We start from the raw sequence: 13433 nt of genomic DNA on the forward strand, positions 1-13433 counted from the left end.
AGAATCCTAGAAACACGGGGTCAAGAATCTCCCCTTAAGCCTCTAACCTTCCCTGTCCAGGGCAAATAAGTCATCTTCATTGTCAGGCAGTGATTTCCCATGTGGTAGCAAATCAGAGAGTGTTTACATAGCACAAGGCACTGGGTCTTCATGGCCTCCAATTGAACGTGTCACCAGGGCCAGGCTTCACTTTAGGGGGGCAAATGAGGGGCCACATTTCCCAAAGGCTCTCAACTGGCCCTTGCAATTGACACCTCCAATTTTGGATGTGGATTTTACGTTAAATGTGCAAACAGCATCGATACCTGCCACCCACCTGACCTGCAAAGACATCCAACCTCCGCCTGACATGTCCACCTGCCACCCGGCACATGCCTCCAAACTCAAATTTAGAGGCTTGTTTTTAATCGTTGGCCCTGTGATTCGGAAGCAGAGTCCCCCTTGGGAAGGATCAGCCAGCTCACTGAACTTTAGTGAATTATTGGACTGATGTTCTGTGCTCAGGCGAGACACACAGGTCCCGATGTAAATCAGCATTGCTCCACTGAAGCCAGTAGAGTTACACCTATTTACACCAGATGAAGATCTGAGGCACAAGTTATCTTCAAGCAGGATGACCTATCTTCCTATGTCTAGGCAAGGTGGGGGAGGGAATATCTTTTATTGGACCAACTTCTGTTGGTGAGAGAGAAGCTTTCGAGCTTACACAGTAATCTTCTTCAGGTCAGAAGAAGAAGAGCTCTGTGTCACTTGAAAGCTTGTGTGTCACCAACGGAAGTTGGTCTAATAAAAGCTGTGCCCTCACCCATCTTGTCTCCCTAATATCCTGGGACTAACACGGTTGCAACAACCTTGCATATGTCTATGCAATGCTGGGGAAGATGAGCTATGCTCAGGCTTAACTCCAGATCAAATTGCTGTTGTGTATTGAAGTTGCAGCTGCTACCAAAGATGGATGAGTAGATTCATCCCCAATAGTGCTGCTGTCTTCAGGCCTTGGAAACCCATGGAAAGGATGCTCATTGCTTCCTTCCAGGATTTCACAAACTAAGTGAATCCCTCACTCCAGATCCTGTGGGAACCTATATTCTCTAATCAAACTTCTCCCCATAGAACCGTCATCAGATCAAACAGCACCAGGACAATAACAGCACACAGACCTAGTTTATTTAGTATGTCAAAGGCAAAGATACTCCAAGGCAAACAAAATTAACTCCTCCTTGCCAACCGCAGAGTACACAGACATACTTGCTAAAAGGGTGTGCAAAGCAATTTTAAAAGGCTGAACTTCTCATATTATACCAAAGATATTTATTTTGGAATCAGGACAAGGGTTTCCCCCCTCCCTACCCATTTATGAAGTCCTTCCTGCTAGCCCATTAGTATCGAGAATGGATCCAGCTGGCAAAATGTCTAGACTTTGCTCCGTTTGATAACCCTTAGATAGCAGAGCTCAGTCACCGTATAAAATCTGGATCATTTCTGCATAAAATAATCAGCAAGTAGAAACCAGCAGAGACCTGGTCACCTCTCTGCTACTGGAGCATTACCACAGCTAGTGCCAGCCACTCTGTCTGCTGGAGCTGCATGAGCTACATAACCAGGAACTGAAACTGGCCCCAAAAAGGCAAAGATTGGAAACATCCACATGGCAGCCACGCACGGCCAGGAGGGCATGAGAGACACGTAGGCAGAGCATGAAGCAGGGCAGCACTAGCAACAGAGAGTGACAAATAAGGCCTTTGTTATCTCGAAACGTTACCCCAGTTCAACTAAAGGTGTGATTTTAAACAGATGTTGTTAAACCAGTGCAAAAACCTGTGTGGACACACTTGTTCTGGTTTGGCTTAATACAAACAGGAATTAGGTTAAACTAAACTGAAACATGCCACTCTAAACCCAACTAAGTGTCCACACACAGGTTTGCATCATTTTTAACTAAACTGGTTTAAAAACCAATTTAAATTAGGTTTAAATTAGGAAACTGGCACCAAAAATAACTCCTGGAGCTGTACTCCACACCTTTTGTTATGTCAGTGCAAGTTTGTATTTCAACATTTATTTCAGTAAATATTTGATCAGCTTAAACTATATCAGTCTACTCATGTTAGAGCAAAATAGAGGGGTGCCATTATTTTGAAAATATTCCATGTATTTATTTCAGGTCCAGTTTTCATACAGGCAAGGCTTTCACCCGGTACAACTGTCTCATGTAGACGGGGCTTACCTCACCCAGAGCAATGGAAATGCAGAGGCCAGATGGTTGGCAGCATGGGGGAAGGTCAGGACTAGCAGCAGAGTGAGAACTCTTCTGAAGGGAGGCAAGCGGGATGAGAGTCGCGTGTAATGTGTAATGCTGGGCCCATCTCACACACAATAGAATGGTGCAAGACAGATGGGCAGCCAGATCAGTCACTGAAGCACTGGGCTGTGTGTGTGTGTGTGTGTGTGTGTGTGTGTGTGTGTGTGTGTGTGTGTGTGTGTGTGTGTGTGTGTGTGTGTGTGTGTGTGTGTGTGTGTAGGAGATATTTGTACATTAACAAAACATTTTTCTCTGGGTTTCTGCTACTTTGACCCTCTTGGAGCGTGAGCTGCCCTCTCTCTAGCAACACGTGCACTGCTGCTTTCTGCCATGAGGGGTAAAGACATGCAGAGAAAATGAAACCCATGAAACAGGAGTTCCCGAACCCCCACTCCCCTCCCCGACAAGCCCTCCCACCAAGTGGTGCATAAGAACATTCAACATTCGAGAGCTTATGTTGGATTTAAGTGGTGTTTGGGCATGGGCAGGCCCTCTGCTCAGGGACAAATGTCCTGACTGGATGGGCATTCTTGTACCTTGAGTTTCCCCATCCATGAACTTGGGGATAATGCCATTGCACAGGGTGCTGTGAAGCTTAATGTATCAGTGTCTGTAAAGCCCTTTGAGACTCTGAGACAGAAAGTGCGATAGAAACGCATTGCATCGGTGGTGGGAGAAATGGGCAAAGGAGGTGGGGTGTGTACATATTCAAGATTCCAGGGTTCGCTCATCTGAACGTACTTCAATATTTGTTTTTCGAGAAGTGCATACTGCAGGAAGCAACCCTGGTGTTTTTTGTTATTTGGTGAACACGGGAGAGAGAGCAAAGGAACAATCTGCAAAGCAAGGCCGCTACTGATTAAGAATATCCCTGAACCGAATCCCATCACCAGAAGTGAAAAAACAAAAACAAAATTGGCATAAAGAGCGCCAGCATCTGCTGCAGCGAGTTCTTTTAAACAACCATTCAGCCCCTTCTCGCACGCACACAATGTCTAGTCACTGATTGCTGCTGGAGGTACATCACAAACGCGGGTGAAATTGCTCACAAACGTATTTCAGTGATGCCAAGATACGAAGAGAGCCGCACTACAGAAAAAATAAACCATCCAGGTAAGAAAATGCTTCTTGGCAGATTCCAAAGCAAATGATACTGCTAACACAAACTCCAGTCCAGAGAAGGGAGGGAATGAGAAAATTAATTACACTGAAGCGAATCACTCTGACGGGATTCAGGTTGTGAATTTCAGTCTGGCCCCAGAATGTCCAAACCCGAAAATCCTCTCCTCTCCCTGAGACTTAGGCTGGGGACTGCACTGGTTTTGCACAGACGATACACAATGCAACAAGGTTTGATACCTGGCCAGAATACACTAATCTGCAATTGCCTCCAGAAACAGAAAACAGGTCCGGTAACAGGAAAGTGAGAGGAAGTGCATATGAAATTGGTCCTATCGCCTATGCCATCGCAGCCCCACTGCCAGCTCCAGTACACAGCAGAGATGTTGTCCCTCTTGTGCTTGTTAAATTGCTCAGAAAATTAGGAGCGTGAGCCCCGCTGTAAATTCCCTGATTCGCTATAAAAAGCTGATTTACAGGAACCGCTGGCCAGAGCCCTGCAACTCCGTAGATATCCGCGAATGTGGATGTACTGTTTACCATCTTTGCGGATCAGATACGACTCCACACTTTTGTTTGTGGGAAGGGCTCTACCAGTGAAATAGGGTGTTGGTGCGGATGCAGATACGTGTATAAAGGTGGAGTTCGGGATTGCAGGTCGAATACAAGTTAATTATCGCAGATGCGGATCAAATGCGGATCCAAGTGTTTGTATCTACCAATCACTCTCTGAGCAGATGACAACGCAACATTGACAAGTCAACAGCATGTATGTTTGGAATGGGATGAGAGGGACTTGACAAGCCAGTCCCCAACCTCCAGCAGTTCGCTTCCTCACAACACCCATCCTAATGATCACATGCTGGGACCGGAGCGTGAGAATTTTAGTGCCAACCATTAAGAAATCAGCATTTCCCACGCTCTGGGATTGGATTTACCCACTGGATTTGTGGCTGTCCCTATATGGTCACCGGGTAATCCCACTATACAGTTAACAATAGGGGGAGAGGAGGAGGGAAATGTTCATTTTTAGTAGCTTCCATTGTAGACATCCAACAAGAGTGGATCAGTTCAATAAAGCCAATGGTTCTTTACATCATTACGGAGCCTTGGCGCATTAATTCCAGGCTCACATTGATCGAAGACACAGCAACAGCTCCTGATTATCTCAGCCTGTGAGCTGCATCTTTAATAGTGCACAAGCATGCAGTCAAAACCACATCCTTTTGTGGGCACCATGTGTCTGATCATGCACACATACAGATCCCTGGATCCCCGTTTCAGGGCAACCGCAACTGTATTGCCTATCCCTGCTCTCCCAAGGGCAGCAACTGAAGGTTTTAGGTTCCCAGGCATTACCTCTCTTGGGCAGAGGTCCTTGCCTCTCCCTTCTGACCAGGCTGTGAAGGCTGCACAGCCCCCACCTTGCACTGAGATATCCCCTGCAAGCCAGACTGCCTGAGGCCAGGATCTGCTGCGTTCTCTCTGCAGGCTAAAAGCAGTGGGTTGCCATTGGTTACAAGTTACCACCCAGCTCTTTCTAAGTAAGCACCTTAATTCTTACGGTAAAAGCATTACAGAGAAAACACATCCAAACAATAAACGTCCCCAGAGGATCACGCCTCAGTCTAACGGGGGCCCAGCAGGCCAAAGTCTTTCCAACTCGCCCACAAAGGGGGCACCCCCCCCTTGGACAGAGGGTCCCGTCCATTTGCTGGCTCAGGAAAAAGGCCCTGAGTCAGTTTAAACTCAGGCTATTTATCCAAAAGTCCCTTCTTTGTCTGTTGGTCTCTGGAAAACCCCATCTGAACCCAGCCAGGCAAGCCTCCCCAGGGGTGCGACCTAGGGTACAACCTGAGTGATGCACCTTAACCACCCCTCCCCACGGTTCTTAGCTCCTGGAGGAGCCGCATACAATCCGTGACCCACATCGACACAAACCTTGCAGACGCTGTACGCTGGCCGGGGTGAGAACGTTCACCTGTCACATGGTGAAACGCCGAGTCAAACCCGGGTAATGCGCTCACAGCCAACAAACGTCCCTGGGAGTTTTACAGACTGGAGCGCCTTGCTGTGCCCGAGGTGCTAAATGAAGTGAAGTGAGTGGAATAGTCCTTCTGAGGAAAAGGGGTGAACTACACTCTAGCAAACATAACAGGGGTGGGCTCCAGTAGAAGAACTGACAGAGACAGACAGACGGACAGGCAGCATTATGTGTTTTGCACTGGTGCCTACAGACCACAGTTGGGGACCAGGCCCCAATATGCTCTTTTGAAAAGAGGGCCCCTTCTCCAAAGAGCTTGTCATCAAAGTACAAGGCGAGCCACAGCGGGGGCACGAAGATCTAGGGCCAAGGATGTGCAAACACCGACCGCTCTTGACGTGTCTTGGTGAATTGTACCAAAGGCAGCCTGTGAGAGTGGAGCCCCCGCGGAGACCCACCTGCAAGGGATGAATCTGATCCTGTGTTTTAAACCAGCAAACGCCTGGCTTGCATTCCCACCCACCACCACAGAGCAGTGAAACTGAACCGGGTTAAACCCCCCCTTCCTCATCGCTCTTCCTGCTCCAACCTTGACTTTGTGCGCTGCTCTCCGCCTGCACTGGGAAATAAATTAGCCAGTCTCACTTTCGAACTCCATGGTTGGGCTGTGAATATTTCAGGGGAATTTGTAGAACGTTCATAGGACTGAACGAGAGCCACAAAGTCAAGGGGATGTTTCTGTTGGCCTCAGGCTCGGTAAAACCTTGTTTGGAAAAAAAAATGCTTAATACTGAGCCAAATGCACCTTGACAGTGTCCTTTTAATCCCAGAAGAGAAAGAGCTGCTGCCATTTATTTCCAGCAGGTCTCTCCTGCTAAACGAACAGCATGCAGGGACTGTCTGCAGATTCACCACCTTGGGGATGTTTTACAAAGCTGCTAAGGCACCAACACAGACACTGTATTTTTTTAAATTTTTTTGCATTCTGCAAAGTAGTAGAACAGATTAAACCTTGCAGAAACAAAGATCCTCTACAGAAACCACAGATGGTGATTTAATCCTTCACCATTTACACTTACTTGCCCCCTGACTCAACCAATATTGAACCCTTTACTCCAGAGTGCGGGGGAGTGGTGCAGGAATCTGCCATGAATATTGATGCACGCACACAACAGAACACAGGCACCAGCTAGCCAGCTAATGGGAGGTAGAAATCAGCGGCACCCACCCGGAAACAAGTCGGAGGTAATGGAGTCAGCCCGGCATTGGTAGCCCTCACTGATGAGTAGCACAGCAATTGCTGTACAGCAAGCTGCTCTGATTTTTATGGAGCTATCGACCCCCCCTAGAGAGGCTGATGATGAGACCAGAGACGAAGTCATGCTGAATTGACCTTGTGTTACAGCTCCTGCTGACTGGCTCATCCAAACACAGGCAAGTCTGCCCGTGGCCCTCCCTTCCCCTTCACTGCACCATGCAACAAAAGACACACAAGCCGGGAAAGCGCAGCAAAAAAGAGCAGCAAAAAAGATCTGGGGAGTGGCGCCAACACCCCACTGTCCTCCGGAGAAAGGCTGCCACCCAGGCCCATGGAGCTAGAGATTCTGGGGGAATGCAAGAGTAGGAGAAGCTGAACAACTCTGGTTTTCCCCATTCCCCTGGCCACTGAAAAAAGCTACAGGCAACATATGCCCAGGCCCCTCCTCACCGTTTGCCATTCCTGTTGGTTTGGTGTTGCTTGCCGGCTGAGTCCTGACTCCACGCAAGAGCATCAGGGTGACCGTGGGACGCTGAACAGTTGTGGTAGGCAGCCTATAAGAAGGAAAGGAGAGCAGGTGAGATGGAAAGTGGCCTAGCCCAGCCACACACTTGTATTCCTTCTCAGGACCTGGCAGCCTCTTTCCTTCCATAGAGGGCACATGTTCCCATGGCAGGCGACTGCCGCTGTTCCCAGGAGCCATTGCATTGTTAGGCTCCAAAGATGGAGAAAGGTTCATATGGTGCAGGAGAGAAAAACAAGCAGGCACTGCTGCAGGATCGGCTATACATCCTGATCTACAAACTGATCACCCTACAATCGGTGCCGCTATCACTTCTCTCTATTGCATTAGTGCCTGAATCAGGATCAGGTGCTGTACACACACGTACAAAGACACAGGCTCTGCTCCAAAGATGTGACAATCTAATTTGGAGATGATACAATTAAATTAGATCTATTCATTCTCCATGACAGAATGAAAACGGAGCCTCTGAAAACGGAGCCGTGTCAACCTAACGTCAGCAAAGGTGCCTCTGTGGAGCACGGGTGGGTTGTAGCATGAACAAAAAAAAGAGGGGGCGGGGGAGAAATAGATCCGAGTCCTGCATCCAGGCTGATTGTTCCTACACTGCACCCTAAGTCTCCCCTCTGAGCTGCTCTCTGACATTCAGAAGGCAAACCCCACAGCATGACGCATGAAGAACAAAAGCACATCAGGAAAATGCTATTGTCTTAGGTTCTTCTGCCCCCTGATGGCGGTAAAATACAGCAAAGCCTGGACAGAGAGCCTCAGTAAGACAGACACACACGTGTTTTGCTACCATGGGATTGACTTGCATCCTCAGATGAGGAAATCCAGATCCAGTGCAAGCTCCCCACTCCCATTAATTCATTTTACTGTGACCAGGGCACAGCATCTCCTCTAATGCATCGGAGAGTTTCCTGCCAGCACTTTAAACATATACAGGATGAAAGTCACCCTCACGCACTGAAGGAAAATATTTGTCTGCAGGGGGCCTGCACAAGGCATAGGCATCACCTAATTCCACTCAAACACTCAAACACAGCTGAAGTGGGACTCAAGTGGTACATAAACCTTGCGCTGACATTCTGCACAGGGCTGCATTTCTCCCATACACAATAGCTTCAAGGTGGGTGCACGACTGGTTAAAAGACCACAGGCAATGATTTATCAATGGTTCGCTGTCAAACTGGGAGCGTGCATTTAGTGGGTCCTGGCAGGGTCAGTGCTGGGTCCAGTACGAATCGATATTTTCATTAAATGACTTGGCTAATGGAGTGGAGCGTATGATTATAAAATGCACAGAAGACATCAAGCTGGGAGGGTTGCAAACGCTTTGGAGGACAGAATTAGAATTCAAAATGACCTTGATACATTGGAGAATTGGTCTGAAACCAGCAAGATGAAATTCAGCAAAGACAAATCCCAAGTAGTTCACTTAGGAGGGAAAAATCAAATGCAGAGCTACAAAATGTGGAATAACTGGCTGGGTGGTCGTGCTGTACTGCTGAAAAGGATCTGGGGTCATAGGGGATCACAATTTGAATGAGCGTTAACGATGTGAGGGAGTTGCGAAAAAGGCTGATATCATTCTGGGATGTATTAACAGGCATAGAGTATGTAAGACATGGGAGGTAATTGCCCTGCTCTACTCGGCACTGTAGAGCTGTGTCCAATTCTGGGCACTGCACTTTAAGAAAGATGTGGTCAAATTGGAGAGAGTCCAGAGGAGAGCAACAAAAACGATACAAGGTTTAGAAATCCTGATGTAGGACGGGCTCTTGCCCGGTTCAGTCCTGGCGGCCCTTTAGGAAGGCCACTGCGCCTTCCTACACCTGACCTATGAGGAAAAGTTAAAAAAACTGGGCATATTTAGTCTTGAGAAAAGAAAACTACGGAAGGACCCGATAGTCTTCAAATATGTTAACAGCGGCTGTAACAAAGGCAGCGATGAGTTGTTCTCTACGTCCATAGAAGATAGGACAAGAAGTGATGGGTTTAACCTGCAACAAGGGAGACTTAGGTTAGATATTAGGAAAAAAGCTTTGTAACGCTAAGGGTAGTGTTACTCTGGAGCAGCTTCCAAGGCAGGTGGTGGAATCCCCACCAGCAGAGGTTTTTAAGAAACAGGTTGGACAAACACCTGTCATGGATGGTCTAGGTTTACTTGCTCCTGCCTCAGCTCTGGGGTTGGACTTGATGACCTCGTGAGGTCGCCTCCAGCCCGACATGCCCATGATTCAGCACACCAGTGACACAGTGTGTCCTAATATTTAAAATGTGGAATAAACCGAAGAATTTTATAGGACAAATTCTGTTCTCAGTCACTCAGATTAAGACAATGCATTGGCAGCGAGTGGCACAATAGAGTATTTGACCTTTAACTAAATCCCCTAGCAATTAAATCAATATCTCTCAGAACCCCCTTCCGTGTAAAGAAGAATTACAGTTATAGTCCCCAGTCCTACAAAACTGCATGCCTGTGAGGCAGTGGGTCCCACTGACCCGGAGATGGCCCTCCCATGCTGTGCTGCTCAGGGGTGGTTGTAGGATTGGGGTCATTGTTTTAAAAAAAACTTGCAGCAGTCCAGTTAGGATCACTTAGGACTTGTCTGTTAAGGGAAATTGACTTGCATTGGTGTAGTGGAATCGTTATTGGATGCGCAGTAATTACTCTGCAATAGAACGTCCACACAGGGGAGTTATACCAGCATAGCCACAGCAACATTATTCTGCTAACAATAGGTACCTTTACCCAACGGGCCAATTTCCGCATGTGCACAAGCGCCGAGCCGAACGTAAGCAGAGTTTCAATATATTTTTGTCCTGTTTCTAGGATGTTTAATGGAATGAACCTTTTGGAAACATTAGGAAATGTAAGGAAGCGCCTAGGGGTGCATATAAGATTTTCCAGCTGTGATCATCATGCTGTGTGTTAGACGTTTCAGCTGGAGCACCACATACAGTGAAACTGCAGGATCATGACATTCAGCAGTTAATGCTGTCTCCGAAACAAAGAATTCGATTCCTCAAGCCATCACCAAGCAGCTTGTGGCTGCAGATGCTTAGCCCATAAAGAATCACTATACATTTTGCTGCCCCTGATATTTCATTGCCTTCAGCGGCCATTTGTTCTGCCCCCATGATAAGAGCCAGCCAAGCGTCAGTGGGTTTGGGTGCTTTGAGTAGAACCTTCCCAACATGAAAGTCCCAGCAGGGTTTTTAGTGAGACTTTAGAAACTGAGTTAAGGCTATTTAACATGCCATACACTAACTAGCATCGAGGAGACAGCTGTCTGCAGGGAGCTGCTGTTTAGCAGTCACTTATCGCATGAAAATAGAGCTGAACTAAACAGTTCCATCACTAGTATTTCCTGAAACGTTTATTCATGGGAGGTGTGTGCTCTGAGGATTACTTGGTTCCCATCAGCATTCGTTTCCAAAGTTCTGCTTGCCATATAAAGTTACCTACACATAGACAAGATCGAGAGGTTCCTTTGAGCATCTACAACAGCACAGAATAAATAGACTTGTAAAACAAGAGCGTTTGATACTTCTCAGGCCTCATTCATGGAAATCAAGAATGTTTCTACCAGCCTGGGAATCTGAACGAGAGAGCCATGTTCCCCGGATCCTCGAGGTACATCTTTAGAGCTGCTGTTACAGCTTATAGGATTTTCTTGCTCGAGTTATGGCTCAGAAGGGACATCTGTGTGGTGCGTACAGAGGCCAAGTTCTCCGCACAGGACCTTTACTGATGCCAACAGACACGCTAATTCCACCCGGGGTGGACTCCACTAGACCAGCAAACTGCGTAATTTTCACTTGTTGCTCGTTTCTTTCAGATACCCCCTTCCCTTTGGATGTTTTGTCAGCTAGCCCTGACTTTTCCACCTCTCTCTGTAACACAGTGGCCTGGAGACTCAGCATTTAAGAAGCTTGTGATTATGGACCCAGAGCTTCAGAGTCAAAGCGGCACCTCCACTAAATGGCGTTGGCGGGGAGAGCTCTGCCAATGGTCCTTGGGTAGAGGGGTTTCAAAACAGCATGCGCTCAAGTGAACCAGGCACTTCCATTTCAGCGCTGACATTATCACTGGTGGGGGTGCCAGCTGTTATGTTTTCCCTACACAAAAAGCAACCAGATGTTTCAGCCCGAGTTATCTTTATTTTATATTAAGAGAACAGCAAAAAGAAATAAAGGACAAATGTAAAGCCTCCCTCGGAGAAAGGGGATGGGGAGGCGGCGTGTCTGTCTCCATCCTCTGGAGCCCGCTGCGCCCCACGTGAACACAAAAATGGCAGCTGTCTCCAAGCAGACAAGCGGAGATGCAATGGTGAATCTCACAGAAAACAAAGCAGACCAGTTACTTAGCTGCACACCACACAGTAGTTTGCACGTCTCACTCGTGTCATGTCAGTGGGAAGAGGGACGGGCAGTGTGAGGAAATAAGCAGGGTCCCGGGGAGAATGCAAGTGTGTACGACGTAAGCAAAGTTCTGCAGTACATAGCTCTTCTGGGACGCTGCCCACCCTTCATTAGTTTTATTTTTCTAATAGAAGCCACACGCCCAAGTCATCCTATCACACATCGAAGGGTAAAATATCTAGGACACGGTGTTCACCGGCATCCCAAAGCAATGCTGCCTATTACAGGAACAGCATCGCATGGGGGTAAGATTAAGACTGGCCTCTGATCTGTAACATTTTCACAAAGCTTTTCACTTCTGCTCAAGCACCTCGGATAGTCCCCACAAGTCTTGGGGGAGACTCCAACTGCAGAGAATCAGTCACCACATCACCTAGCTGCTGTATACATTACAGCAGCTCGAGTGGCTCCTGGTCCAGCCCCATTTTGCTGTGTACTGTCCAGACATGCAGCAAGTTGGAATAAAGAGAGTCCCTGAGATATTAGGGCAGCCTGGAAGTTCTCTGTGAGCCCCCAAAGAACTAAGGCCAAGACCTGCATTAGCTGTGGCGTCGATAGGACAACAGAGCCCTTTCCCAGGAGCAGAGACTATTTCTTTCTTTTTTGAAGCTTGGACTATAACCAGAGTTTCAGGAACCAGAGTAACATCAAAATACCCATCTTGCTCACTCATCATCACAGGAGAATGGTGTCCTACCATTTGAAAAAGCCCAGAGGAGAATTAGCGACAGCCTGGGTTCCATTCCAGTGACTTTATTTCTGTGAAACCAAATAAGTGAGTCACATTTTATCAGCTGGGTCTTGGCTCCGCAGAGTGGCAGCTGCTCCTCGCATGATTTACTGACTGGATGAATACTGAATAGCTTAAGTCAGGTGCTGACGCCAGTCAGAAAAAGCTTGTGTTCACAATGACCCAGTGAAGAGAGAAGGGGGGATCAAGGCAGAGTCTGAATAGCTGCAAGTTTTGGCATCAACCATTTTATTAGCTTTTCCCCCCACTACAAACACAACGCATGTACATAAAGCAGCTCAGCCAGGTTATAACTAAGTATGTGCAACAGGCAGCATGCATTGTACAGACTCGCAGTTGCAGTTCATGTGTGGAAAATGTTATTTGCACAAATAACCTATCATTATGAGCAAGAGCAATCACTTGCCATTCACAGGCAGTGGTATTCTCAAAAACACCCACACAACTATGTTCCCAAGTCACCAAGGTGCTTCGGAAAATCCCACCCCACGTGTCATTCTTTATTTTCCCATTTACAAAGTTTCAATTACCCAGCCGAGATTTCGGTGTCCAATCACACCTAGCAAATGATCACAGCATTCAGATCAGAGAGAACCCACAGGGGCCATTTTGTTCAGAAAAATGGCTTGACAGACAATTAAAATGAGTGAACAAGTTGAGGGAAATCCTCATGGGCTCATGGATAGGTTTGTGAACAGGAAAAAAATACTCAGATTCATTAAGTGCCTTGTTTCTGTCGACTAGTTTGCCTAGTTCTAATCAGGCTATTTAAGTATCTCGGCCTCTGACGCCTCTCACCCAAGACAAGACTTACTTTTAAATTCAGCCCAATGGACTGGGGAGAAATGATTGGAAGGCAGCCCAGCTGGTATCAGACTGTTACAAGTGTGCCAAATGGAACCAGTGCTGGGCAGGAATAGAAAGAGTCGTTACGGCATTAAACAAACAGGGAGAGAAAGATGACAGCAGCTGAAACACAGACAGCCTTGCATGGTGGCTCTGCCCCCCTTCCCCCCTGTCAGCGCAGTGACATTCACTTTTCTAACCACTCCTAAAGCTTCATGATCT

The sequence above is a fragment of the Emydura macquarii genome, unplaced genomic scaffold (genome assembly GCF_026122565.2).
Source record: "Emydura macquarii macquarii isolate MOO-44397 ecotype Brisbane River unplaced genomic scaffold, CSIRO-AGI_Emac_v2 contig_1483, whole genome shotgun sequence".
Lineage (NCBI taxonomy): Eukaryota > Metazoa > Chordata > Testudines > Chelidae > Emydura > Emydura macquarii.